The sequence below is a fragment of the Canis aureus genome, chromosome 23, assembly GCF_053574225.1.
Source record: "Canis aureus isolate CA01 chromosome 23, VMU_Caureus_v.1.0, whole genome shotgun sequence".
In the NCBI taxonomy this organism is placed as follows: Eukaryota; Metazoa; Chordata; class Mammalia; order Carnivora; family Canidae; genus Canis; species Canis aureus.
The window spans coordinates 17,520,582-17,547,531 of NC_135633.1; the positions used below are offsets into that span (position 1 = coordinate 17,520,582).

The window sequence follows — 26,950 nt, forward strand, 5'->3', positions numbered from 1 at the left end:
TCTGGTTAACCTAAAAATACTTCACATTTAGCAGAATTGTCTAGAATCTGAAATGTATGTAGAAATTTAGAAAGATCACTTCAGAAGTTGGGAAAATTTATTTAAACTCAAGATTTGGAAAGCTAAAGAGAAAACACAGCTTTAAGTAAGTTAAATTTATTTTATTTATTTTATTTTTTTAGATTTTATTTATTTATTCATGAGAGACACAGAGAGAGAGGTAGAGACACAGGCAGAGGGAGAAGCAGACTCCATGCAGGGAGCCCTATGTGGGACTCGATCCCAGGACTCCAGGATCATGCCCTAGGCTGAAGGCGGCGCTAAACTGCTGAGCCACCGGGGCTGCCCAGTTAAATTTATTTTAAGTGCTGAAAACTTCATTCATGCTAAAAATGGGATACAAAGTCTAGAGATATTTTAATAACTTGCCCCAAATCATAAAGCTCCTAAATATTGGCAGAGTTAATAATAAAACTCTGATCCTTTGACTCTTTACTAAAGGTTATTAAAAATTAAAATACTCTTTGTGTTTGTTGAGGGAAACTCATTCTTTAAAAAGTTTTTTTCCCTTGCTATTTAAAAAAAATGGTTAACAGGAATAGCCTTACTCTAATTAGGCTTAACTGGCATTAGAAAGACATGAAAAGTATTTCGACATCAAATTCAGAAGAATCTAATGATACAAATCTTTGTTAACTAAGGAGTTGGTGATTTTTATTTCCTCCCAAGTTAGACTCTTTTTACAAGAATTGACTATAGAACATGTGGATTTGGGAATAACTTTGATTATGACAGCCATAGTATTCTAATGAAAAAGTTATATTCTACTATTGGGTTTATAACTGACTGAAAGATTTCACTAAGAATATGGTAAGATGTTAAGTATTTTTCTCAAATTCAGTAGTATGTACTTAGAAATAAACTGATATAAAACTTAGATGTGCTATCAATTTGTGAATTAATTATGATTTCCATTGTTTGAGGCACAGTGGGTTCTTTTCCCAGGCAGAGACAGTTTTGCCTGAGTACTGATAAATAAGATGAAGTAGAATCCTGGATTCTGGTTTTAAATGTTTTACTTTCTAATAGGCCAGAGAAGTAGAGGAAGAGACATGCTCAGAGTTAAAAAAGAGGCACACGAAGTTCCCTGTTCATGAGTGATACTTCCACTCATTCCATCAGCCAGAGATTCTTTTAAAGTAAATGTGGCCTCTTTAAATTCTGGAAGATGCATTTTAATTATATTGTTCTACCTAGGTAGCATGTGTAATTTTATGTCACAGAACAACCTGTTGTCTCTTGGTGACAGTGACAGCTATAAGTAGAATGATGTGATGCTGCTAGTACTAATAGTGAAGAATCACTTTCTAAACATGAAAAAAGATTAAGAGTAGAGTCCAGAAACTAATAATTTAAAAATTTGGTATGATGATGAAAATGTTATGAAATCCTTATAGTCTCCTGGTCAAATTCTTTTTTTTTTTTTCCTGGTCAAATTCTAACCTTTGTTTTGATGGTTAAGTCAGTTTGTATCGAATACTCTTGCCAGGTGGTCAAGTGTCTTTAGCCTATATTAAATACTTCCGGTGATTTATCTTTAAGTGATTTCTTAGTGCCTATTATGTGCAGTTTGTTTGGTGCTGAGAGTTCAATGGTAAATAAGACAGGTGTGACCTATGCCTTCATATTCAGGCTTGTAACATATTTATAATGATGGCAAACATTCTCTTTTATATAAATTCACCTTCATAGTTTTATACATATCATCTTCAAAGGTCTTGCTCTTTTCCATAAATTTATAGCACTAACCTGACCTGTTTGAGTTAATATTCTAGTTTTTGTTCCTGTACTTGGAAATAATATGGTTTTTCCGTATTAAAAGCCTGTTTGGGACACCTGGGTGGCTCAACGGTTAGACCTTAGGCTCAGGGCATGATCCCAGGGCCTAGGATCCTGTCATACATCTGGCTCCCTGCAGGTAGCCTATTTCTCCCTATGCCTATGTCTTTGCCTCTCTCTTTCTGTGTCTCTCATGAATAAAAAAATAAAATAAAAAAAAAGCCTGTTTACTAAATTTGTATTAAAATATTTATATATTCGGGGATCCCTGGGTGGCTCAGCGGTTTGGCGCCTGCTTTCAGTCCAGGGTGTGATCCTGGAGTCCTGGGATCAAGTCCCACATCAGGCTCCCTGCATGGAGTCTGCTTCTCCCTCTGCCTGTGTCTCTGCCTCTCTCTCTCTCTCTCTCTCTCTCTCTCTCTCAAGTCTGTGTCTCTCATGAATAAATAAAATATTAAAAAAATAAAATATTTATATATTCAAATTCCTCTTTTGAAAGTTGGAGGTTCTAAAATGTTTGGATGTATCACTATATTACAAACACTATAGGACTTGGGGCAACCTGGCTGGCTCAGTTGGTAGAATGTGTGACTCTTGGGCTTGGGGTTGTAGGTTCAAGCCCCACATTGAGTGTAGAGATTATTTAAAAACAAACAAAACAAGAAAAGAACAAATACTATAGGACTCTTATTAATCTAATAAAATTAGATTTTCTAGTACATATGCAGGGCAGAATGTTGAAACTTATCAGCCTATTTATTTATTTAAATATTTTTTATTCATGAGAGATGCAGGGACATAGAGGGAGAAGCAGGCTCCTTGCAGGGAGTCTGATGCAGGACTTGATCCTCAGACCTAGGATCACACCCTGAGCCAAAGGCAGACGCTCAATCACTGAGCCACCCAGGCATCCCCTTATCATCCTATTTAATAATATTACATTGAGAGTGGGATTTCAGACATATAATCTCCTTGAAATGACTAAAATGGAGATCTTGTTCCATGTAATGCTGGATGTTATACTGTGTCAGTGTATGCTTAGGATCTTAAGTTGCCTTCTGTTTTTCAAAAAGAAATTCCAACTCTGACATATCTTTGGATATTTGTTTTAGCTAGCTTTGCAGTAGATCATATTGAGACCGCAGACTAGTGCCTGCTATTGCTAGTGAAATTGTGAGTTCTTGCTAATGCTCTGGTATCATTTTAGAGGTGTTAGCTGTAGTGCTATAAGGATATAAAGACCTTACAAGGCCACAGATAATGTGAAGTTAATCTTCTCCATATCACATTGGATTAATATCTGTGACAAGTTACAAATGCCAATAATGATGTATTTTATAATCTCAGATCACCTCAGCTTTTTGGTTCAGGTCAGCTACTCTTTGTATATGAAAGTAAAAGATTAACCATTTTACTGAAGTCATTTAATGTGTTGGTTCCAAGCAGCTAAATGAGGCATTTCTTCCATATTTAAAACAGAAATGAAATAGGAGGATCCAAGGTATAGGTCAGCATTAACTATTATTTCTCTCTGCCTTGCAAGAGGAAGAGCAGAAGAAAGCACTTCCCACATACTGGCATAAAGGGAGCTGGGGGGCGCCTGGGTGGCTCAGTTAGTTAAGCATCCGCCTTCAACTCATCCCTTGGTCCTGGGATCAAGCCATGCTTCCTGCTCAGTGTAGGAGCCTACTTTTCCCCTCTCTCTTTGACTCTCCCCCTGCTTGTGCTCTGTCTTGCTCACTCTTCTTTCTCAAATACATTAAAAAATAAATTCTCTCTCTCTCTCTCTCTCTCTTTTTTTTTTTTTTTAAAGATTTTTACTTATTTATTCATGAGAGACACAGAGATAGAAAGAGGCAGAAACACAGGCAGAGAGAGAAACAGGCTCCATGCAGGGAGCCTGATGTGGGGACTTGATCCTGAGACTCCAGGATCACGCCACGCCCCAGGCAAAGCAGGGGCTCAACCACTGAGTCACCCAGGCGTCCCAGTTTTTTCTCTTTTTTTTTTTTAAGATTTATTTATTCATGAGAGACACAGAGTGATGGAGACACAGGCAGAGGGAGAAGCAGGCTCCCTGCAGGGAGCTGGATGTGGGATTCGATCCCAGGACCCCAGGATCACAACCTGAACCAAAGGCAGATGCTTAACCACTGAGCCACTCAGGCATCCCAATAAATAAATTATTTAAAAAAGTGTGTGTGTTGGTGGGGGGGTAGCTGGGAAGCAAAGAATCCATATAAGGGACCTTCAAAGTTGTTTTTTGGTTTTGGATGACCTTCTGATTTGGGATAGATTAGGATTTATGAATGCTAAGAGCAAGCAAGCTGTGAGCTGGGTGTGGAAATTGCCAAGTGATGCCTTGCACCACTTGGCTGGGCCATCTTTGTGTTGTGATTTTGAGATCAGGGACTGTGAGCAGCCTTGTATTAAAGGAAGTGTAAAACGGTTGGAAACATTGTGATTTATCATATACTGTGGACTGTTTTGAAGCTTGTAAGCCTCTATTTTTGTTTGTTTCTATTTGGTAATGTCTTTTAACATCTCCAAACTGCCACATTGATACCCATTGAAATCAAAAAGGTTTAAAGGAGGGACGCCTGCGTGGCTCAGCGGTTGAGCATCTACCTTCAGCTCCGCTTGGCTCCGGGCCTGATCCCCAGGCCCTGGGATCGAGTCCCACATCGGGCTTTCTGCAGGGAGCCTGCCTATGTCTCTGCCTCCCTCTATGTGTCTCGAATGAATGAATGAATGAATGAATGAATGAATGAATGAATAAGTAAATAAAATCTTTAAAAACAAAAGATTTAAAGGAAGCCCTGTGCTTTCTTGAGTGTTGTATAAATTATGATTATGGTAATTGAAGTGAGACCACCAGGAGTTAAAAGGTCATTTGATCCAGTGACTGTCCTTTCCTGTAGATTTTATTTCTAAAGACGTAAAGTATCTGTAATGGAATAGGAAATAAGATTTTTTTTTTTTTTATGATAGTCACACAGAGAGAGAGAGAGAGAGTGAGAGAGAGAGAGGCAGAGACACAGGCAGAGGGAGAAGCAGGATCCATGCACCAGGAGCCCGACGTGGGATTCGATCCTGGATCTCCAGGATCGCGCCCTGGGCCAAAGGCAGGCGCTAAACCGCTGCGCCACCCAGGGATCCCAAGGAAATAAGATTGATAAAGTTTTATTTTAAAGTTTTGCTTATCCAATGTTTGGTATATATCTGGAAGGGAAAGTTAATATATAGGCTAGAATGATGGACTGATATTAATAAAGAGAACTTTTATGGGGAAATGTAAAATATTGTTATTATACCCCATAAAGCTGGCATAAGAGACAGCAGTTCATTTGAAAAAGATGTTTTATCTATAAGGTTGGCATGAACTATTGGCTTCTTTAAAAGCTGATGCAGTTTTTTGCTATGGAATCACTAGGATGATGGCAGTAAGAGTGGAAATAGAGTGGTATTTAATTGACAGGGTTTGGTTGAATGACTGATTGAATATGGAATGCACTAAGAGACTAAAAGTTATCATACAGGTTCAAATTTGGGTGACTGGGAGGATAGCAGTACCTTGACAAGTTAGTGCAAAAGTAGAAATAATTTCAGACCTGTCCAGTTTGACTACAAATTAATTTAGGTATTGTAACACCTAAAAAAGACAATTTGATAGAATGATTAAGCGCATGGACTCTAGAACTTCAGTGTTTGAGTTTTAATTCTGGCTTCACATGGTAACTCTGTGACCTTAGGCAAATTATTTAAAGACTATGCCTTTTTTTTCATCACTCTAATGAGAATAAAAATAATATTAACCTTATGGAATCATTATGAGGAGCAAATGAATTAATATATACATAAAGTTCTTAGAACAGTGTGTGGTACATAGTAATCATTATGTGTTAGCTGTTGTTACTGTTGTCATTATTAGGTTATGTTTTCCAAAATAATATTGTGATTTGGGGATAAAATTTAGTGATATAAAAAGAATTTATTTCACTTAGAGCAATTCCAGGAGACTTTTCTTTCCTGCTCTCTATACCCTCTCAAATTTATAGAATCAAAGTATAGAAAGTTAATTGCACCGGTTTAATTATTAAATCATGTTAGTTTTAGAAGGGAAAGGTAGTGGAAGTGGGAGATGGAGAAAAGGTGTTTGAATATGTTTTATTACTGTAATTATAATTTTTTAATGCTTTTAATGCCGTATTAAAGATGTTTATTTCCTACTTTTGTTATCCTTATCTGGACACTGTCTTAGCTCAATTAAATCCAAAGCTCAGATGTCAAATTTCATTTTTTTCTGCTAGACTTCATTCCATGACATTAATTTCAATGAATTTGTCTGTTATTTTTTATTATCCTGCACAGTTTTTGCTGACCTCTACCTTCTTATACTTCCTAGTGTTATCATGGCATCTGCAGGAAGCAGTTTGCTTTCTCAGAGGAACTTTAACCTAAAGACTTAACTGGAAAAGCTGTTTTTCAGAAATTACAGATGAAAGGGACAGTCTAAGGAAAACTACCAGACTGGAAGAATCCCCACAAATAAAAGGACTATCCATAGTTATTCTTAAATCTGCGGAATTCATATAGTTTTGGTTTGCTTTTCCCTGATTTCCCTCTACCCATCACTTTTATTTTTTTTTATTTTTTTATTTTTTTACCCATCACTTTTAAATAAGCTATGCTATGTATACCCTTTTCTGTCCATTTCTTTTTTTTAATTTTTTTAATTTTTATTTATTTATGATAGAGAGAGAGAGAGAGAGGCAGAGACATAGGCAGAGGGAGAAGCAGGCTCCATGCACCAGGAGCCCAATGTGGGATTCGATCCCGGATCTCCAGGATTGCGCTCTGGGCCAAAGGCAGGCGCCAAACCGCTGCGCCACCCAGGGATCCCTGTCCATTTCTTGTAAATGTTTAATGAGCCTGTCTGTTTAACTGCATGCCAGATGAATGTGTTTGAATATGGAATGTGCCTAGCAATTGGATACTGATAATTCATCTCTCAAAATTTGTTACTGTTTTATTTAATTTTTAAAAAATATTTAATGTCATTTAAAAAATAATGCTGTTCTCAGCTGCATTCTAATATCCTGACCAGAAGAGAATGCAATGCCGTTGTAGTTAATGCTTTGTCTAGTTGCGAGGAAGAATCTTGCTCAGATAGCTTTATACCCTGAGTTCTTATTTCTGGCAACTCTGCTTTGAGTGTTCAGCATTAGGGTGGGTCTTTTCATTCTTGGCTATGTATGTCTTTGTGAATTATATTCTTCCATTGCTCCCAAGGACAGAGGTTTAATTTTTTTTTCAGAGGTTTAATTTAGTTCCATTAATGATCATCAGCATTCGTTAGGCTTAGATTCAACTGCAAATAACAGAAAACCCACAAGAGTGCCTTCAGTGAGGTTAGGATGTGTTTTTCTTCCCTGTAAAATAAGGCAGTCTGGAAGTAGTAGATGGTTTGGTGCTGGTATAGCAATTTTGTGATTTCATTAAAGGCTCAGGCTCTAACTTTCTTTTCCTCCCTTTATGGGATGTTATCCTTACCTTCATGTTCTTATTCTAGGCAGAAAGAAGGGAAAGGCGGGGGAGAAGATTAAAAATGTGACTGAGTCTTCTTCCTTCTAAGAAGAGCTTTCCAAGAAGTGTACCCAGTGACTTCTACTTACATCTCCTAGCCTAGAACTAGTATGTAACAATACCTAATTACAAGAAAGGAAAAAAAAAATTAGTGGCCTTTATGTTTGTTTTAAAGTTGGGTGTATTGCCACTCCCAATAAAATCTCCTAGTAGGGGGAGAAGGGAATAATAGATACTGGATGGGCAGCTAGTTGTCTCTATCATATCCTCCAGTATAGAGTTCTTATAGGGCATCCTTCATCCACACACCCCTGGATAAATTATTTGTGGTTAGGAAATTAAGATTGGTTTCTCTTGAAGTTCTTGGCTTTGCAAGTCATAAAGAACTGCTTTGGGTTTTGTTGTTGTTGTTCTTGTTGTAAGTAAACTCTACCCTCAAACTGGGGCTCAAACTCATAACTTCAAGATCAGGAGTCACATGCTCTACCAACTGAGCCAGCCAGATGCCCCTGGTTTGCTTTTTAAGGAAGAGGCCCTTGGGTGGCTCAATTGGTTAAGTATCTGCCTTTGACTTGGGTCATGGTCTTGGGGTCCTGGGATGGAGCCCCACATTCGGCTTTCTGCTCAACAGGGATTCTGCTTCTCTCTCTTTCCCTCTCTCTTTGCCCCTCCCTTCCACTTGTTCTATCTCAAATAAATAAATAAATAAATAAATAAATAAATAAATATTTAAAAAAATAAAGAAGGGGTAGTATAACTGATAAGCACTATGAGGCAGCATGCCTTGTTTATTAGTAGAGTTATTTAGTTTGTTGTAGAAATAATGCATAACTCTGGACATATCCATTTATGTGGCAGCCAAAATACCAAAAAAAGATTGAAAATTGTTGTCTTCAAGGAACCGAACCTCATTTCTAATTCACAATTTTCGATCTTTCCGAATATGGTGATATTTTTCATTATATGTTCTATTAAAAATGTACTTCTTAATTTCAGGGACAGTTCACTAGTGTTTATTTAGTAGCTTTGAGTAGCCATTATTTCCCTTCTCTCCTCACCTCAAAGTATTATGGGAAAAACCCATCGTTTTTGCTTATCCTCACATCCCCAATGTCAGGTATATATGAGGTAGTAAATAAATATTTGGTGAATAAATAATTAACTAAAGGAACAAGAATGGTAGCCTTCTGTTTGACTTTGAATAATCCCAGACTGAGAATATACTGTTTTAGAAATTCACCTTTTCAAGTTTTAAACAGCTCTAGAGAGGCAACATAGTAGAATAGAAATAATATGACTTTGGAGTCTTTAGCACAACAAACTTTTTGGTCCACTACTGTGCGCCAGGTACTACTTTCGATGCTGGAGTAGGAAAGAAAGTTAAATATGTACCCTTATCTCCAGGAAAGAGGGAGACAAACTTATAAATAGTACTTATTAAACTTACTGGGATATGTGCTATATGTGTACACTAGGTTCTAAAGGTAGATCCTAAGTGGGTTAACCTAGGTTGGAACAGTGCATTTGAAGGGCACAGAGGCGTGGTCCAAGAAGACTGTTGAGAAGATGGAAGTAGCTATGTGGGTGACAGTTGGCCAGATGAGGTAAATGGGGATCATGTTCTGGATAGAGAGTAGCTGCTTCTGTGGGGTACAGATACAAGACATACAAAGAGTGGCAGAAGGTGTAGGAGCCAACTAATGGAGAACTTAGATTTTTTTATCCAGAATACCATTAAAGACATTTTCAAAACAGCTTTTTGCTCTCTGATGAAAAGGGAAGCATATTTTTTTTTATCTTGTAGAAGATCTCAGAAAGACATCAAAGTGTATAAAGAATACAATAGGGAACCCTGGGTGGCTCAGCGGTTTGACGCCTGCCTTTGGCCCAGGGTCCGATCCTGGAGTCTCCAGATCGAGTCCCGCATCGGGCTCCCGGCATGGAGCCAGCTTCTCCCTCTGCCTGTGTCTCTGCCTCTCTCTCTCTCTCTCTCTCTCATAAATAAATAAATCTTTAAAAAGAAAAAAAAAAAAGAATACAATCACTTGTATTCTCTTCAACTAGATATATAACCAGTCTTAACATTTTGGTACATATACTGCTGTAATTCCTCAGTTTTTCTCCCTCTGTCTTCCCTCCTCTTCCCTTTTCCTTCTTCTCCCTTTTCTCCTTTGTTCTTTTACCCTTCTCTGGCCAGATCTTGTTGGCCTATATGGCAACTAAATGAAGGACTCACTGAAAAGAGAGGTTAAGGTATAGAAAGAGGCAAGGTTTTGTCTTGAAGTCATTTTCTGAAATATGATGAAAGAGGCATTGTTTGGGGGGATGGAGAGTTTGAATTTGGTTATTAGATATGTTTAAAAAATATATTCAGCTCACCTAGAAGCGGCTTCTCGCACTCCTTCTGGAAACTCTGTCAGGTTCAGCCTCCTCGCCTCCACTCCAGCCTCCACCATGTCCATCAGGGTGACCCAGAAATTCTGCAAGGTATCCACCTCCAGCCCCCAGGCCTTCAGCAGCCACTCCTGCATGAGCGGGCCCGACTCCCACATCAGCTCCTCTGCCTTCTCCCGGGTGGGCAGCAGCAGCGGCAGCTTCCAGGGTGGCCTGAATAGCAGCATGAGTGTGGTTGGGGGCTACGGCGGGCCCGGGGGTGGGGGACATCACGGCCGTCTCAGTGAACCAGAGCCTGCTGAGCCCCCTTAAGCTGGAGGAGGACCCCAACATCCAGGCGGTGCACACCCAGGAGAAGGAGTAGATCAACAGCCTCAACAACAAGTTTGCCTCCTTCATCAACAAGTTCAGACACCTGGAGCAGCAGAACAAAATCCTGGAGACCAAGTGGGGCCTTCTGCAGCAGCAGAAAACCGCTCGGAGCAACATAGACAACATGTTTGAGAGCTACATCAACAACCTCTGGAGGCAGCTGGACACCCCGGGGCAGGAGAAGCTGAAGCTGGAAGTGGAGCTTGGCAATATGCAGGGGCTCGTGGAGGACTTGAAGAATAAATACGAGGATGAGATCAAATTGTGTGGAGACATGGAGAATGAATTTGTCCTCATCAAGAAGGATGTGGATGAAGCTTACATGAACAAGATAGAACTGGAGTCCCACCTGGAAGGGCTGACCGAAGAGATCAACTTCTTACGGCAGCTGTATGAAGAGGAGATCCATGAGCTGCAGTCCCAGATCTCGGACATGTCCGTGGTGCTGTCCATGGACAACAGCTGCTCCCTGGACCTGGACGGCATCATTGCCAAGGTCAAGGCCCAGTACGAGGACATTGCCAACCGCAGCCGGTTAGAGGCCGAGACCATGTACCAGATCAAGTACAAGGAGCTGCAGACATTGGCTGGGAAGCACGGGGATGACCTCCTTTGCACGAAGACTGAGATTTCTGAGATGAACCGGAGCATCAGCCGCCTCCAGGCTGAGATTGAGACTCTCAAAAACCAGAGGGCTGCACTGGAGGCCGCCATTGCCAACGCCAAGCAGCGCGGGGAGCTGGCCATCAAGGATGCCAATGCCAAGGTCCTGGCCGAGCTGGAGGCCACCCTGCAGCGAGCCAAGCAGGACATGGTTCAGCAGCTGCGTGAGTACCAGGAGCTCATGAACGTCAAGCTGGCCCTGGACATCGAGATCGCCACCTACCACAAGCTGCTGGAGGGCGAGGAGATGCAGAACATCTGGCTGGAGTCTGGGATGCAGAACATGAGCATCCATACGAAGACAACCAGCGGCTACTCCGGTGGCCTGAACTTGGCCTATGGGGGCCTCACAAGCCCTGGCCTCAACTATGGCCAGAGCTCCTTCCAGTCCAGCTTTGCCCTGGCGGTTCCTTCAGTCGCAGCAGCTCCTCCAAGGCTGTGGTTGTGAAGAAGATCGAGACTCGTGATGGGAAGCTGGTGTCTGAGTCGTCTGACGTCCTGCCCAAGTGAACAGCCACAGTGGGCCCTCCCAGCCTCTTTGTTCTTGTGGCCCCATGAAGCCTTTGAGGGAAGGAGCTGTGCAGGGGAGCCTTGTGTACAAGAGACCCACGTAAGGCTCAGCCCTGGTCCCCAGCCTACCCTTAGGGGGAGTCTATTGCCCTGGATACCCCTTCTTGTCCATGCCCCCAACCGAAAGCCGATTCAAGTGTCTTTTCCCAAATAAAGCCTCTGCCAGTCTCCCCTCGCCAAAAAAAATCTTCATAAACACCTATAGTGCTTAGTATGTCTCTAGTTCTATTTTAAGAGCTTTACAAAATTACATATTTAAATCTCATGACCTTACAAAGTATTAATTATTTCCATTTTATAGATGAGGAAGTTGAGGCATGAAGAGGTCACACAGTTTGTTCAAGGTCTATGTTAGCTGTAACTGTGGTAGACCCTGGAATCCCGGTTCTGGATTTTAAGTCATGGCAGTTTGGCTCCAGTGTTCATGCTCTTTACACGATACTCTCAAGTTGAAGCTGAAACTATTTAGATGAGTATAAGGGAATACTGGGGTTTTTTTTGGGAATCAGTTTTTTAACATTAAAAAGCCTACTTTCCAATCATTTAGGTTTGGCTTTATTTTTATTTTTTAAGCTTTGGTGAATTGAAAGGTCAACTCTATATAGAAATAGGTTTTATCTAGCAACCTGTGATACTTAGTTACTTTCCATAAAGTAAACGATCTGTTAGCATGACAATTTGGATCTTTTTAAAGATATAAAAAGTTTAATTGCTTGGCAGTTTTCCCTATTTCTAACTGTTCCTGTAATATGAAAACACTGGTAGAAGTAGAAAATAAAATTAAGAAGACGTTTGAAAAGATTCTCTATTTTAAAATAAGATGGAATTGAAAATTATCAGAAATGCAAAAGATATTTAGCTATTTAACATGATATATGTGGTTTTATACATATATACACACACACACACACACACTTTAAGATATTTATCACCATTCTTCTGAAGTAGAAATAAAATGAAATTTTAACAAAAGAACACATAGAATTTCTAGACTATAAAGATATATTTAATTTTTTTGGCATTGCCCCAAAGTCTCATTTTATATCTCACCTTGAAAAATTCAAATATATGGGGACAGGATATATTTTAGCATGGTATTGCAACTTTTCTTTCTTTTTTTTCCTTTAAGATTTTATTTATTTATTCATGAGAGGCACAGAAAGGCAGAGACATAGGCAGAGGGAGAAGCAGGCTTCCTGTGGGGAACCCGATGCAGTACTTGATCCCACAGCCCCAAGATCACAACCTGAGCCAAAGGCAGGTGCTCAACCACTGAGCCACCCAGGCGTCCCTATTGCAGCTTTTCTTGAACCAAGAACACTTTATATATTTTTAGACTCTAAGTTTTATTTTTCCTTTTTGAAATGTTATCTATTAGCAGAACATGGCAATGGTGTTACAAAATTTAATGTCTCTAGAAACGACTTCTATGTTCTAACAGTTGAATATTCTATTTTGAGGGAAAATAAATTATGGATTAAGTGGGACCAAAGTATAAAACAAATTTCTTCTGAGTGATAGTGAAACATTTACTGAATTATAACTATTAGCAAAAATAAAGTTGACTAGCCATTTATTTTCCATGTGAACAAAATTGTAGCTCACTGCTGTTTATTACAATTAAAAAGTAAGTCTGGTTAGTTAAACACCAAATCTGGATATATAGAGAAAAAATAGTTATTCAAAGAGCTTTCAATAATAAAATAGGAAGTCAGAATTTTGCAGTTTTTTTTGGAGTCAGAAGGTGGGTAACTTCCATTTTTAACTTAAATCAGTTTCTGGGTTTATTACCACCTGTTATAAAAGGCTACATTGTAGATGCATGGGTGAAGTAGAAATAGATCAGCCCTCACCAAGCTTTGAATTATTTTAACTCCTGATTGGATTAAGGTTATCTGTTCTTTCTAGAGCCTATAGGCTAGCTGCTGCCTGCTAAAAGAAAACATAAATTCACTTTGGAGGAAGATAAAATTATTTAAACTTTTTTTTTAAAAACATACAATATTCAGCATTCAGTTGAAAGTAATCAGACATCAAGGAGACAAGACAATGGGATAAAAAAAAACTAAGATGCAAGGGCAGCCCTGGTGGCTCAGTGGTTTAGCACCGCCTTCAGCCCAGGGCCTGATCGTGGAGACCCGGGATCTAGTTCCATGTGGGCTCCCTGCATGGAACCTGCGTCTCCCTCTGCCTGTGTCTCTCATGAATAAATAGATAAAATCTTAAAAAAAAAAAACCCAAAAAAACAAAACTAAGATACAATAGACAACAGAAACAGACTTACAAGGGATAGTGGCATTCAGACAAGACTGTTTTTGATATGTTTAAGGAAAATAGAAGATTAACATTTTGCCAGAGTATTGGTAACTAAGAAAAGAACTAAACTAAATTCAAGAACTGAAAAAATACAGTAACTGAAATAAGTATCCAGAAGATTGACTTGATAGCGTACTAGGAGTTGCTTGAGCTAGAATTAGTAAACTGGGAGATAGGTCAGAAACTGTCTTTCAAGCTATATCATGATGAAGGCAAAAAAAAAAAAAAAAGGATAAAAATTACAGAAATGAGAAGATAAAATGAACCAATGTGTAAAATATCCTAAGGAATCTCCAAACAATAGCAGAACCAATAAATGAATTCAGGGAGTTTGTAAAATTTAAGCTCAATGTGTAAAAATTACTTTTGAATATTTATTTGCAATGAACTATTGGAATTCAAATTCATATGGAAATGTGAAAGAACTAGAATAGGAAAAATAACTATGACAATAAGAGCAAAGTTGAAACACTTAAACTAATTGACTTGAAGGCATATTATTAAAGTACATTAATTGACTCCATTAATACTGGAGTCAGTATAGTTAATAAAATAATATTAATTCCATCAATAGAACAGAAAAGAGCATCTAAATATAAATACACACACACACAGACACAAAACTGATTTTTTTAGCAAGGTTAGAAAGATAGTTCAGTGGAAAAAAAGAATAACATTTTCAATAAATGATGCCAAAACAATTGTGTAATTCATTAACAAATGAACCTCCATTCACAACTTAAGATCTCCAAATAGATATTGATGTAAATGTAAAATCTGAAACTAAAACCTTTTCCTTGATAGTCCATCAAGTCCATCAATTTTATTAATTCTGTTGATTTTTTCAGTTAGCCAGCTTCTGGTTTCCTTGATTTTCTTTTTTGCTTTTCTGTTATTAATTTCATTGATTGCTTTCTCATCCTTATTATTTTCCTTCTTTTGCTTACTTTGGGCTTGATACGTTCTTGTGTTTTGATTTTTTTTTCTCCAAATTCCAGACTTCCCTCTTAATTTCTTATGGTGGAGGTTGAAGTCATTGATCTGAGACTTTAATTTTCTTCTAATAAAAAATATTTAGTACTATAAATTAATCCCAAAGCATTGCCTTAACTGCGTCTCACAAACTTTAATAAATTATGTTTTCATTTTAATTCAGTTTAAACAATTTTTTAACTTCCCTTTTAAATTATTCTTTGACCCACAGGTTATTTAGAATTGTGTTTCTTACTGTTTGAGGATTTTGTAGATAATCTCGCTTTTATTAGTTTTTAATTTAATTCCATTGTGGTCATAGAATGTGGTTTATGTGATCCAAATAATTTCCAATTTAGTGAATGATTTTTTCATGGCCCAGAATATGGTCTGTCTTGGCTTTTACTATTTAATATTTGAGGTTCTTAAATCTTTCTTCTTGGTAATTGCAACAATTTCCCATATAGTCTTACTTCTTAATCACTGCTTACACTTCACTGTTTCTAGAGTTATTATTCTTTTATTCCTGAATACTAATCTGATTCTGACATTCTTTTTCCAAAAGTTCTGGTGATGTCCCATTATCTACAGGATCATTCTCTTTAGAGACCCCCGGGTGGCTCAGCGGTTGGGTTGCTGCCTTTAGCTCAGGTCATGATCCTGGGATGTGGAATCGAGTTCCACATTGGGCTCCTGCAAAGAGCCTGCTTCTCCCTTTGCCTATGTCGCTGCCCCTCTCTCTATCTTTGTGTCTCTCATGAATAAATAAATCTTTTTTTTTTTTAAAGAATCATTCTTATTGGAGGATTATCTTCAATCATCATCAAGTTATTCTAAGAAAGCCTCATCTAGTATTACTATCCTTTTCAGCCTCTTTTCATATATTCTGTATTCCAACCATGTTAAACTGATTTTCTTTTCCAAAAATTCATTATGGAGTGCATTTCCTACATCTGTACCTTTGATCAAGTTATTCATTTCTTTTGGAATCCCTATGTCTTCCCTTCTTACTTTATATTTAACATTCATGCCAATTCTGTTCACCTATGGAATTTTCTTTCCTTTTTTTCAGCCAGAATCTACTGTGTCTTTGGTTCATTGTTTATACATATCTTAGAGTATGCTTTGACTTGAGATGCCATATTTATGTAGGCACTCAGTGTTTCTTCAGATCTCAATAGTGAGGAAATTAAGATAATTATAAGGGGTTTTTCAAAATTAATAGAATTAATATCTTTAATTCTGCACATGGACTGAGAGATTCAGTAAAGGTAAAAAATTTAAGTTCTACAAATGGAACAATGACCAATCAGGGAGTTTGACAGTACTACAGAAATTAATGAATTGCAAAAAGAAACTGAAAATACTTTATCAACTGCCATCTATAAAATTATGTGTTCCTATACTTAGTGAAGGTGATATGCAGTAATGTTGGTGATTAGTTGGAAAATAAAATTATGAATGAAGTTGGTATTGTATACATTTATGACAGAGATAGATGGATCAAAATATTAACAGGAGGAGAAGTTGAAATGATCTCCAAAGCTAGAAATTCCTCATGGTAGCCAAAGCTATTCAGTCAATAATTTCATATTATGTTCAAAATTTAGTTTGGGTTATGATAAAGCAATAGAAAGAATAATATTTTTCTAAACAACCTAAAAATTTCACATTATAATAAAATGATCTACATTTATATTTCGGGTTAAAATGAAAATTCAGAAGTGTTCATCATTTTTTTTATTCCTTTCATTCACTAATTTATCTGCTAATTACCTGCTGTATACTTCATGATCTATAAAAAATTGTGTAAGAGTTGTTCTTATAGCTAAGAAAAGAAGCTCTGTGCAGTAGTAACATTTGAGTATCATTTTACAGTTTTCAAAACACTTTCAGGTGTGCTGTTTCTTGGGAGGAAAGGAATCCTAGTGAAAGGTGTCATTGTTATATGAAATCTGTGGTCTTTTTTTTTTCTGGTCAATGGAAGGAAAGGGAGCTAGGTGAATAAACATGTGCTAAGTTTTTTTTGTTACCATTACAGAAGCTCTTTAGAACTGGATTACTTGGACTATAGACATTTTTAGAGTTATTAATTATGGTGTGTGTAGCATAGCTGAAAATAGACATTTTCAAATATTATTGAATCTTTTGAAGGTGAGATCATGTATATCAGAATCTAAGATTTGGCGGTAATATATATAAATGCATTCTCCTCCAAGGGAGATGTATGGCAACCTTTAGCATAGAAAACTGGGAGGAACCCTTTAGTTATCTAAGAGTCTTACAAGAAATGCTGACTGATGTTTCTATAATGATTTCACCCCAATTCCAGAAGGTATAAGTCATGTATGATTATGAATTTAACACATTAGGTAATTGCCCCAGTTCTGCCTTTATCCTTTTTTGGTTATTTATCCTCCCCATTCATGCCTGTTCTTGTTTTTACTTAGCAGTTGACGTTTTTACACTGACTTGGGGTAAAAAAAAAACCCAGCAAGAACTAAATGCCTCCATTTCATATCCGCCATATTTATAAATTTTTTTCTTTGAAGTGTTTGTTAAGCCTGATCTGTTTTATCTAGTTGCAAAATGTGGAACGTTGCTTTACAGTAGAATTAAAATAGATGATCAATTATTTTCAAGGTGAAGCATTTCCAATTACACTGCTAAAAAATAGTTTGGATAGTTTTGTTCAGGAAAATATATTTAATTGTTTAAACAAAACAGGTAAATGTAGCTGATACTTAAATTTATTTTTTGAAACATTTTAAGCCATTTTAGTCAAATTAAAATAAATTTAAATGTTGAATTATTAAATTTACAGTTAAATACTCTCTTCCTGAAATAACTAATCATAATCTGTTGGTCTTTTTTTTTTTTTTTTAAAGATTTTATTTATTCATTCACGAGAGACACACAGAGAGAGAGAGGCAGAGACACAGGCAGAGGGAGAAGCAGGCTCCATGCAGGGAGCCCGACGTGGGACTCAATCCTGGGTCTCCAGAATCACACCCTGGGCTGAAGGCGGCGCTAAACTGCCGAGCCACCCGGGCTGCCCATCTGTTGGTCTTTTTTTTTATTTTTATTTTTTTTTTTATTTTTTATTTATTTATGATAGTCACAGAGAGAGAGAGAGAGGCAGAGACACAGGCAGAGGGAGAAGCAGGCTCCATGCACCGGGAGCCCGACGTGGGATTCGATCCCGGGTCTCCAGGATCGTGCCCCGGGCCAAAGGCAGGCGCCAAACCGCTGCGCCACCCAGGGATCCCTCTGTTGGTCTTTTTAAAAAAAAATTATTTAATTTTATTCATGAGAGACAGACACACAGAGAGAGGCAGAGACATAGGCAGAGGGAGAAGCAGGCTCCCTGTAGGGATCCTGATGCAGAACTCGATACCAGGACTCAGGGTCATGACCTGAGCTGAAGGCAGACGCTCAACTACTCAGCCACCCAGGTTCCCCTAATCTGTTTCCTTATTCCTCTATGCTGATATTTGTTTAGAGAATGAGAATAGTGTTTTGCCCCTGCACTATCAGAATTCCTGATCTATAGACTCTATGACCATAATAAAATGCTTAATTTCGCTACTGTGTTTTGGGATAATTTATTATGCAGCAAGAGTGATTGAAAGATAAGTGAAATTTGATTATGCTAAAGAGAAAAGGCTCTTTACTGCTTTAACAAAAGTTCTGAGATAGGATGTTAAATTGCCTGAAGCTTAGTATTTATTTTGGATTTGAAAGGATATTAGTTCATAACAGAAGAGAAAGCTGCAAAAGATAGTAGGGGCCAGTTTGTGGCTTTTAACACTTCATTAATGGGTTTAAACTTTTTTCTGTGTGTAATGGGAACATGAAGTTTTTTGAGTATAAAGGATCATAGAAAATGACAATGGAACTCTTACATAGTTCCAACATCTTAGAATGTGTCTCAGGTTCATTTATTCTTATATGTTTATTCAGCAAACATTTGTCATACTTAAACTTTTGGCCAGAAGCATAGTTTTGATTTTTTTTTTTTTTTAACTACAAAGCCTTATTTACTATTTTTATGACATATACAGTCAGAATAAGGGTCTGGTAAGAAAGCTAGTCATGACTTTTTTTTATGGTTCTAAGTAGGGCACTAAAAATTATCCTGGCTATGTATATATATTAAGTAGTTATAATGATAATGCAGAGTCTGATTATGGTAGAAAAGACTTGAAGGTTAAATCAAGTTCAGAAAATAGTGGTGATACAAATCTCTGTGAATTTGTTAACTCTCACTTATGGATATTTATGAAAAAGCCTCTGGGAATTTGATGGGGATTGCATTGAATCTGTAGTTCAGTCTTGGGGGAGAATTGACATCTTAACAGTATCATTCTACTAATTCATGAATCCAGAATTTCTCTCCATTTATTTAGGTCTTCTGTAATTTCTTTCATCGGTGATTTGTAGTTATCTTGCAGCCTTGCTAAAATCATTTATTCTATGAGTTTATGTTCAGTTTTCTTAGTGCTTTTATTTTCAATTATTTTTTAGAAAAAAAGTTTTTTTTTTGTTTGAAAAAGAATTCATTTATTTTTGAGACAGAGAGAGCACAAGCAGGAGGGAGGAGTCCTCAGGAGGGAGGAGTTCTCAGCAGGGAGCCCGATGTGGGGCTTGATTCCAGGAATCTGGAATCATGACCTGAGCCTAACGCAGATGCTTAACCTGCTGAGCCACTCAGCTTCCTCTAGAAAATATTCTTGAACTTTTACAGCATGATAACACATTTGTGATGGTACTATCTCAGTCACTATGACTTTGTAAAATTCTTTTTATTGTAATATTTTATGCACAAAGTAAGAAAATGTTTTTAAGTCTTTGTTTTTATCTAGCTTATATTTATTATTATTTTCTACCAGTTGGGGTTCCAGAACATTTTGTCAGTATCTTTCATTGCATATTGTTTCACATGGGATTCTGTCATAGGATTCAGCAAATTTCTACTTGTTATGCCTTTCTTTGGTCTCTTTTTACAGGCAAAAATTCATATACACTTGACTGTTTAACAACATGGGTTTAGGGCGCCCACATTTCCCCTTTCCTGTGCAGTCAAAAGTCTGTGTATGATAACTTGATTTTCCAAAAACTTAACAACTAATAGCTTACTGTTGACCTGAAGCCTTACCACTAATATAAATAAGCAATTAACACATATTTTGTATGTTTTATGTATTATATACTATATTCTTACAATAAAATAAGCCAGAGAAAAAGTGTTAGTAAGAAAATTGTGAGGACACCTTACCTGGGTGGCTTAGTGGTTGAGTGTCTGTCTTTGGCTCAGGGGTCCTAGGATCGAGCCCTGCGTTAGGCTCCCCACCTACTTCTCCCTCTGCCTGTGTCGGTCTCTGCCTCTCTCTGTGTGGTTTTATTTGTTTTATTCATGAGAGACACAAAGAGAGAGACAGAGAAAGACACAGGCAGAGGGAGAAGCAGGCTCCATGAAGGGAGCCTGTTGTGGGACTCGATCCCAGGCCTCCTGGATCATGCCCTGAGCCTGAGGCAGACCCTCAGCCACTGAGCCATCCAGGCGTCCCAATAAATAAGAAAATCTTAAAAAAAAAAATCGTAAGGATGAGAAAATACACTTATTGTGCTGTGCTGTATTTATTGAATAAAAAAAAATCCACATATAAGCATACTTCTGCAGTTCAAACTCCTGTTGTTCAAGGGTTAACTGTAATTTAACTTCTTAGTTTTCTCAATGCTTAAGCATAATGCATGGCTCTTATGTTTAATAAATAGCTATTGATTGCTTTGAGGAGAAGAGAAAAATTGCATGTAGGTAACACAGAACCATTTTTCTCAAGGCTTATTACCACCAAGGAAATAATAGCAAAGTAGCAAGAAATAGTATTCCATGGGAAACATGACTCTGAGCTTGTGGTCAGTTTGTTTGGATATTATCTGCATTGGTCCAGGTGGAGAGAAATTCCTGTGTTGATAGCTGAATTAAACTAGATAAGAAAACAAACAGAAAAATAAATACTTATTCATATAAAATAATTAGGAAGTAAAGTTTGAAAGAAAACACAGCTATTTCCCCTACTTGTTTTAAACTGATGAAAGATTTACACTTTTATAAATTCACTTTTATTTTTGTTGAACATTTTTTCCTATAAATTGATATATAAATTTAATAAAACTGACAAAATATATTTATTTCTCATTTTCAGTCTGAACAACAATAGTTTTTTTTTTTTTTTTTTAAGAACTTGAAGCTCAGTAACTATACTCTAATCAATTTCACAGTCATCAAAGTCTTTTACCAATGTGTGATTTACCACTATAGATTCTTTATCTGGCTATTGGTTCTTGGTATTAGAACATGTTGTAAGATAGGTAGGGTGATTATTTCGTGGTGACCCTTTTCAAAAAATAATCTTTGCTTTTAGTTTTCAGAAGTAAGAATCATTTTTTTTTTTTTTGTAGGGGAGAAAAGTTGTTGTTAATGGTATAAGTATCTGTGTGAAGTCTTTGGACCTAATAAAATATTAGCCATTTTGTTAATTTATTCAACAGTTATTTGAGTGCCAAATTTGTGTACAGTATGCTTCTTCTGTATTCTCATAGATGCTTCAATCAAGTAATAACTTAAAAAGTCCATTACAGGTATAGTCTCAAAAATTAAATAATCCTTTGGTGGGCTTATTAAAACTGTGCTCCAGCATGACATTGAAAGGATGTACTGTATATTTTCTTTTCATTTCCCAGTTTTGGATAAGTTTCTTAGCACTATGTACGGTGGTAGACATTGTAACCTAAGTTAAAACACAAAAAGGTTGATATCCTTAATTAATGAGCACCTAGAAATGAATAAAACCCAATAGAAAAAAATAGAATACAAATTGTCTTTTCAATGAAGGAGAAATTCACTTTGCCAGTAACTATGAGAAGCTACCTCTAATCTCAGGCATGATTTTATTTTATTATTTTATTATTTTTTTTTCAGGCATAATTTTAAAAGGCAAATTAAAGTAACAGTGAATGAAGAGTTCAGCAGTCAGATTGGCCAAATTATAAAGGTCTATAAGTAAGTGTTGGTAACTGGGTAAGCATATTCACACATTAATGATGAGGTTTTAAATTGTTACAACAAGCATATTCTTTGGTATTTCTTCTACTAGGTTTCTGGTTAGGTAAATAGACCAAGTTTCAGATTTATGGAAAAGAATTAGATAGATTGTCTGGAAAGTTCTTTATGATACCATTAAGTGAGAAAAAGATGATGTGGATAGATAACAAATTTTTATTTAAAAAACTATTACATGTGTATGTTTATAGCTAGATCTGAAGCAATGAAAGAATATTTGTTTCCTTTTGTGACATAAGATTTTACTTTTTTTTCAAGTAGAGGTAGGTGATTTTAATTGTATTTTAAAAATAATTTTCTTCATATAAGTATGAAAACTGAAATAGTATCATTCTCTGGGAGATTTTCTGTTGTGGCATTTTATGAAATTACCCAATTTAATAGGAGAAGTCTTCAGTGTTTCCTATTGATATTTAAGAGGGAGAAAGCAGAACAAGTATTAATAGTATATAATACTCCAAAGTGTCATAAATAAGCTAAGAGTGGAGGAATGAATATTTTACACAAATAAATTACAGGTATTTGTGACCTGGGCCTCATGTCTTACTTCTTATTTCTCTTTCTTTTCCTCAGTACTCTTCCTCCCTGCCTTTCTCTTTCAAAGGTGAACATTCTTTGATTCAGTTTTATAGTATTTTGAGACACTTTAATCCCAATTAATTCTTCACTTTCAGTAGGGAAACTGGAAGGAGGTTTCCTCTAGTTGAGTCAAGTGGTTGGAATGGTGAGACTAGGCAGGGAGGGATAAACCAAAGTTATGAGTTACTTATGTGGTGACTCATGAGGAATCAAGTTTTGAGTATCTGCGTGCCAAAAGAGAAGAAAGGTGCAGACAAGGTGTGTGTGTGTGTGTGTGTGTGTGTGTGTGCGTGTGCATGCCTGCACATGTGTGACCTGGTAAAGTATATACCATACCTTAGGTATGCCCCTAAGATTACATATTAATATAGTTAAATCTGTGATGTGTAAGGCTACTTAATATAAATTTTCATAATGTACTGTAATAAGTGGTGCTTCCAAGTAGTATGCAATAAATATGTAGGTAGAAGGGCCAACCTAAATGAGTGTGTGTTCAGATTTCCACATCTCCATCTTCACACCCAATGTCAATGCATTTGTTTCTGATTGGAAAATAATATAATTAAATTTACTAAAATTATGTATAAACTGATAGTATCCAGTAACTCATTGAGAGTCAAAGGATTCTTATGAGAAAAACTAAGCATCTGTGTTTTCTTTCTCTCTCTCTCTCTTTCTTCTTTCTTTCTTTCTTTCTTTCTCTTTCTTTCTTTCTTTCTTTCTTTCTTTCTTTCTTTCCTTTTCTTTTCTTTTCTTTTCTTCTTTTTTTCTTTCATTTTATTTATTCATGAGAGATGCACAGAGAGAGGCAGAGACATAGGCAGTAGGCAGAGGGAGAAGCAGGCTTCCTGCAGGAGAGTCTAATGTGGGACTCTATTCCAGGACCCTGGGATCACAACCTGAGCCAAAGGCAGACGCTCAACCTCTGAGCCACCAAGGTGCCACACCAAGTGCATTTTAACAAAGATTTTTGATGTCTAATTTTACTCCTTAACTGTTTGGTTGTTTGGCCTATTTTTAGGATGTTGGTCATATTCTGTGTGATTGAGGATGTTGAACAAATGAGATGTAGGAAAATTTTTATGATTCAAATTTTAAGCAAATTTCCTGTACCTGTTTTGAGTTCTTGCTCCACATTCTAAAATACGTAAGAAATATACAGTTTATTCTGCAGTGTTCAAGTAAGTGCTTGGTGTGTATCAGCATATATTCTTTTATTTATTTATTTATTTATTTATTTATTTACTTACTTACTTACTTACTTACTTATTTTTATTTTTAAAAATATTTTATTTATTCATGACAGAGAGAGACAGAGAGAGACAGAGAGAGAGACAGAGACAGAGAGACAGGCAGGCAGAGGGAGAAGCAGGCTCCGTGCAGGGAGCTTGACATGGGACTTGATCCCTGGTCTCCAGGACCACACCCCAGACAGAAAGCGGCGCCAAACCGCTGGGCCACTGGGGCTGCCCGCATATATTCTTTTATTGATGTTGGCTGTTTTTGTTTTTAAAAATCATTTGGGGCGCCTGGCTGGTTCAGTCAGTAGAGTATGTAACTCTTGATCTCAGGGTTGTGAGTTGGAGCCCCATGTTGGACATAGAAATTACTTAAAAAAAAAAAAAAAAAGGTACTGTTGGGGCATCTGGTTAGCTCAGCTGGTGAAGCATAGGATTCTTGATCTTGGGGTCATGCGAATGTAGAGTTTACATTAAAAAATAATTAGCCTTAGAAGAAATAGGTGACCAACTACTGAAGAGTCATTTTTAAAACTGGCTTGTGAGAAAATCAGCCCTGAGTACCTCTGTTTTGAAGTTGTGGCTTAAAGTTTCTTCTTTTTACCATGTGAAAATAAAAGAATCTTTCCCTATCTAAACAGTGTTAAGGCTTTATATGTAAATGTTCTGGGGGGAAATGAGAAACCTCCCCAAATTTATATTAAATTCTTTCTTAGGAACAGAATTCGATGGAAAGAATGAATATTCTACAGGAAATGTTCAAGGAAGTAAGCAGGCTGAGTGGGTTGGAAGATGCAAACCAGTCTTACCTGAAAATTTTGTCTGTTATCTTAAGAATATTTCAATAATTATCTCTCTGCATGATTATTTTCTCTTCTGGATGTCAATTCCATTTCTTTGGAGAATAACCTCCATTTATTGAATGTTGGCAGTCATCACTAATAGGGAAATGAAATTGAAACCACAGTGAGATACCACCTCATACTGAGTAGGATGAGTACTGTTGAAAAAACTCCCGAAATAACAAGTGTTAGCAAGGATGTGGAGACTTTGGAACCCTGGTGCACTGTTGATGGGAATGTAAAATGGTACAGCTGCTGTATAGTGTTTCTTCAAAAAATTAAAAATAGAATTATCATATGATCCAGCAGATCCACTTCTGGCTATGTATTCAGAAGAATTGAAAGCAGAGTCTCAAAGAGATATTTGTATATCCATGTTCAAATTCAAAGCAGCATTATTTATAATAGCTCAAATGTGGAAGCAACCCAAGTGTTCATTGACTAATGAATGGATAAAGAAAATGTGGCATATTTATACAAAAGAACATTGGCCTTAAAAGAGAAGGAAATCCTGTCCTATGATACAACATGGATGAACCTTGAGGTTCACTTATATTAAGTCTTTAAAATAGTCAAACTCTTAGAAACAAAGAGTGGAATGGCATTTGCCAGGAACTGTAGGGTAAGGTAAATTGTGAGATGTTGTGAATCTAGAGTTTTGGCCCTGCAGGATGATAAAGTTCTAGAGATCTATTGCACATCAATGTGAATATAGGTAATGCTGTTGAACTGCACACTTAAAAATGGCTATGATGATAAATTTGTGTTTTTACCATGATCAGAACTAAACAAAATATTGATACCAAGGTCTAACTGCCAAGATGCTCTTAATTTATATGGTTTGGGATGGGGTCCTGGCACTGAAAAATTGTAAAAGCCTCCTAGGTGATTCTGCAGCATGCTCAGATTTGTGAATCACTGAAATAAGCATAAAAACATAAGGAATTAGGGGTGCTTGGGTGGCTCAATTGGTTAAGTGGGTGCCTTCAGCTCAGGTCATGATCTCAGGTCCTGGGATTGAGCTCTGTATCAGGTTCTCTGCTCCATTAATGCAGAATCTGCTTCTCCCTCTCCCTGTGTCCCCTCCCCAGTTTGTGTCCTTCCCCAAATAAGTAAATAAAATCTTTAAAAAGACCCCCTCAAAACCCATAAGGAATCGTAAGACAAGCTACTAGGTAGATGATATCATGTGTCGTAAATGTGTCTCTGCCTCTCTCTCTCTCTCTGTGTGACTATCATGAATAAATAAATAAAATCTTAAAAAAAAAATAATTTCATTCCAAGAAATTAAATATTCTTTGGTTCACATGCTGTTCAATTCTGATTTACTAAGCAATCTTTAATTAGCCATTGGAGTTGGAATCAGAGAACCCTTTTAATAGTAAATTGAATAGATTTGTGAAACAAATGAATCAAGTTCTCTCATGGATGATTTTCACCATGCCTATAAGATAATAACACATCAGTTGGTTAAGAATTTATTTATTTTATTAAAAAATTAAAAAAAATTGTTTTATTTATTTATGGTAGTCACACACACACAGAGAGAGAGAGAGGCAGAGACACAGGCAGAGGGAGAAGCAGGCTCCATGCACTCGGAGCCTGACGTGGGATTCGATCCCGGGTCTCCAGGATCACGCCCTGGGCCAAAAGCAGGCGCTAAACTGCTGCGCCACCCAGGGATCCCAAGAAATTTTTTTAAATAACTTTTAAAAAAAGATTTTATTTATTTATTTATTTATTTATTTATTTATTTATTTATTTATTCATTCATTCATTCATTCATTCATGAGAGACAGAGAGAGAGAGAGAGAGAGAGGCAGAGACACAGGCAGAGGGAGAAGCAGGCTCCATGCAGGGAGCCCGACATGGGCCTCGATCCTGGGTCTCCAGGATCAGGCCCTGGCCTCAAGGAGGCGCTAAACCACTGAGCCACTGGGGCTGCCCTGGTTAAGAATTTTTAAATCTCCTTTTAACTTTGCAGTGATATACATATAGTTAAATAACATTTAACTTAAACTTTTGCTTTATTTGAAAGATTAAGTGCAGTTCAACGTAAAGACTGCTAACTCTGGGAAACGAACTAGGGGTGGTGGAAGGGGAGGAGGGCGGGGGGTGGGAGTGAATGGGTGACGGGCACTGGGGGTTATTCTGTATGTTAGTAAATTGAACACCAATAAAAAATAAATTAAAAAAAATAAGTGCAGTTCAACTGGAATTGTGCTTCAAATTTTTTTTTTTTTTTTTACCTAATCCATATTCTCACTTTCTGTTTTTTTTTAATTTCCTTTTCCTTTTCTTTCTGGGGGGGGTGGTGGGGGTGGGGGTGGGGGGCGGAGAGAGAGAAAGAGAGATGAGGGAGAGAGAATCTTACACAGGTTCTGGGGCAGCCTGGGTGGCTCAGCAGTTTAGCGCCACCTTCAGCCCAGCTCGATCCTGGAGACCTGGGAGTC

General features: G+C 37.2%; 1 protein-coding gene, 1 long non-coding RNA gene and 1 pseudogene across 4 annotated transcripts in view; all 3 read left to right on the plus strand.

Moving 5' to 3' along the window:
• The window catches only part of SBF2 (SET binding factor 2), a 461,568-nt gene that overhangs the window by 106,171 nt on the left and 328,447 nt on the right, over positions 1 to 26,950 (plus strand). The gene's annotated exons all lie outside the window — the stretch shown is intronic.
• Positions 817 to 25,680, plus strand: LOC144294688 (uncharacterized). The gene is made up of 3 exons (XR_013362083.1): positions 817 to 870; positions 21,698 to 21,778; positions 24,372 to 25,680. It is a non-coding gene; the product is annotated as an uncharacterized LOC144294688 (long non-coding RNA).
• On the plus strand, positions 9,865 to 11,592 carry LOC144294681 (keratin, type II cytoskeletal 8 pseudogene; annotated as a pseudogene).